Source organism: Palaemon carinicauda, chromosome 32 (assembly GCF_036898095.1).
Source record: "Palaemon carinicauda isolate YSFRI2023 chromosome 32, ASM3689809v2, whole genome shotgun sequence".
Classification (NCBI taxonomy): domain Eukaryota; kingdom Metazoa; phylum Arthropoda; class Malacostraca; order Decapoda; family Palaemonidae; genus Palaemon; species Palaemon carinicauda.
In genome coordinates, this window is record NC_090756.1 from 17,164,736 (window position 1) to 17,168,539 (window position 3,804).

The window sequence follows — 3,804 nt, forward strand, 5'->3', positions numbered from 1 at the left end:
AGAACATTTATTTCTTTATCCATCCATGCGAATCAGAATTCTTTTAATATACATTTCCGTTATCTCACTCTGGCCACGTCCGGCAACAAGGCACATGGGAAACTGGTTTTATTCTTCACTTTCTTGCCTAGCCGCAGAAGCCACAAAGCCTCTTCATAGGAAGTCTGTGGTTATAACATATTGGTTGGACTCTCAATAGAGTCATTATCATTTAATAGTTTGGATGTGATTATATATATATATATATATATATATATATATATATATATATATATATATATACGTGTGTGTATACATATGTGTATATATATATATATATATATATATATATATATATATATATATATATATATATATATATATAATGTAAGGACACCGATCCCTTCGTCGTCCAGAAAATCGACAAACTACTTATTTATTTAAATTCTCTCTTCGCCACACTGTGGTGTCCTATGTATATATATTCCGCTCTACCAGAGCTACATTTTGATATATGTATCGTTTCATAACATGTTTCTGTCAACCCATAATTCATATATTTGTAAGTGTAAGAAAACACATATATTTTGGCAGGCACTTCAATCTGACTTGGCGCCAACGTCATCCTACGTTTCCGTCCGCACCTTGTAATGTATTTCCGTGCGCATTCAAATAAAGTATCAGTTGATCTTGGTGACGCTTGTCTCACTGTCCTTACAACTGGTGACCCCGGAGTTGAAAGTAGCATCAGCGGTTTTGGCTTTGCCATTAACGGACTTATTACGGCCGTGCTACCTTCTACATACTCCGTTACCTTAGGCACGAACCTGCCTTTGGTTCTCCCACACTTCGGTGAACGTAAGGCAGTAGGATGAGCTTAACCGACATATCAACTTCTCACCTCTTCGCCAACTCGTCGTCTGGCCACGATGCAGGAAGCAACACGCCCATTGCACCCAACGGCCTCGCCTCCACGCCCAAAGTCAAACTGCCGCCCTTTTCTCAACACAACACCGCTTCCTGGTTCCTGAGAGCGGACGTACTCTTCCGCGTCGCTAGACTCAGCGACTCCTGCGCCAAGGCTGACATCGTTCTCACCTCCATACCTGAAGAAGTATTCGACAAGTTTTCCCCATGGCTCGACGCCCAGGCCGGCCAAGTTTCATACGACGACCTGAGAACGAAACTCATCGGTATCTACTCCCTCTCCGTCTCAGCAAGGGCACAGAAAGTACTGGACCTCGCCGGAAAGCCCATGGGTGACACCTCTCCTGTCGAGGCGTGGGACGAGCTAACCGGCCTGCTCATGCTCCCCGAAACAGACAGCAACGGCCGACGACGTGAGATTAGCTTATCTCGCGAGATCTTTCTTCGACGCCTACCACAGGACGTACGGGCCCAATTGACAGACGCCGACACGCTCCCGATGAACGAACTCCTGTCGAAGGCTCAGAAGCTCCACGAGGCCTCCAAAGCATCTCGCCTCGGAGCATCATCGTCAACACCGCCTCCGTTCTCCTCCTTCAGTAGCTGCTCTTCCATAGACTCCTCGGCAATGGCCCTCGAGGACGACGAGATCAACATTCTATCAAGAAAGAAACCACCGCAACCGACGCGACCAAACCCTAGGCCTAACCGAGCATGGTGCTTCTACCACCAACAGTTCGGCAGTGACGCCAAGAAATGTAGAGCACCATGCAGTTTCCCTAGAAGATGGCGCCAGAAGCATCCACCTGCCACCATCGCGGCCGCAGTTAACCATAACAAGATTGGTTTCTGTATCCTCGATACCATTTCCAACCGTAGACTCATGGTGGACACCGGCGCAATGCAGTCAACGTTCCCTCCTTCGAAGTCCGACCTAGACCGTGGTCCCGACAAAAACTCTCCCTCACTCATCGCCGCCAACGGATCTCCCATACGGTGCTATGGAATCAAGACCCTCAAGATATCTATCATGGGCCGTTCGTATTCTTGGCCCTTCGCTATCGCCGACGTCAATCGCCCCCTCCTCGGTGCGGATTTCCTCGCCCACCATGGACTCCTTGTCGATGTCGCTAACAGACGTCTCATCGACACGGGAACCTGCCAGTCTCGCGCCCTAGAACACGGCTCTGCAACAATGTCCGTATCCGCCGTAACAACGCACCCCTACGCCGACCTCCTACGAGAGTTTCCCGAGGTTTTCAAGCCCGAGCTCCGACACTCGCCAGGTTCCCCGTCCAAGCATGGTATCTACCACCACATCACAACGACAGGACCTCCCACTCACGCCAAATTCCGCCGCCTCCCGCCTCAGAAACTGAAGGATGCCAAACGCGCCTTCGAGGACATGGAACGCATGGGTATCTGTAAGAAAGCATCGAGCCCCTGGGCATCACCCCTGCACATGGTTAAAAAGCCGGACGGGTCCTGGAGACCTTGCGGCGACTACAGGCGCCTCAACCTCATCACAACGCCCGATCATTACCCGCTGCCCAACATGCAGGACCTAACGAACGCGTTGCACGGCGCAAAGTTTTTTACCAAGATGGACCTTCTCAAGTCTTACTTCCAGGTCCCCGTATTCCCGGAAGATATCCCGAAAACTGCCATTGTAACGCCGTTCGGATCCTACACCTTCGCATACTCAACCTTCGGTCTACGCAACGCCGGGGCGACCTTCCAACGACTAATGGATAGTATTCTGGGTGACCTACCTTTCTGCGTCTGCTACGTCGACGACATCCTGATATTCTCGAAAACCAAGGAGGAACACCGGGGACACGTCCGCACCGTCGTAAAGCGCCTACAGGAGAACGGCCTAGTCGTACGCTTCGACAAATGTACGTTCGGTGCGGAGGGAGTGGATTTCCTTGGTCACCGTGTATCCTCGCGCGGGGTAAAACCCATGACAACCAAAGTCGACGCCCTCAGGAAGTTCCCAATGCCTACGACCATCCGCCAACTTCAGGAGTTCTTGGGAATGGTCAATTACTACAGGCGCTTCATCCCCAACATCGCACAAACCCTGTCACCCCTCGACGACGTCCTGAAAGGAAAAGCAAAAAAACTCGAGTGGGGCTTGCCCCAGCAACAGGCATTCGCTCGGACGAAGGATGCCCTTGCGAATGCCACCACCCTGGCTCATTTCGACGACAACGCGCCCCTGCGACTAACGACCGACGCCAGCAACGTCGCCTGCGGGGCTGTGCTTGAGCAACTCGTCGATGGTTCTCCTCGACCGCTGGCATTCTTCAGCAAGAAATTGAAACCCGCCGAAACAAGATACAGCACCTTCGATAGGGAACTCCTCGCCGTCTACCTCGCCGTCCGCCACTTCAGGCACATCTTGGAGGGTACCCCCTTCACGATTGCAACGGATCATCAACCCCTCGTCCACGCCTTCATGAAATCAACGGACGCATGGTCATCCCGACAACAACGTCATCTCGCATCAATCGCAGAATTCGGGTGCACCATACGTTACGTCCCAGGAAAGAAAAACCCAGTCGCGGACGCCCTTTCAAGAATTGAAATTGACGCGATCCACCTGGGAATCGACTACGCCAATCTCGCAACCGAACAACGCACCGACCGAGAAGCACAGGTTCACCTGACGGAGCCATCCGCGCTCAAGATAAGTGCGGTTCCCCTCGGACCAGCAGGAGTAACTATTCTTTGCGACACCAGCACGGGCCGACCTCGTCCCTGGGTACCAGCCTCCTGCAGAAGGAAAATATTCGATATCATCCATGGACTTTCGCACCCCTCAGGACGCACCACCGCTCGCCTTCTGTCTGAAAAGTTTGTCTGGCCAGGGATAAAAAAGGATGCCCGGGAATG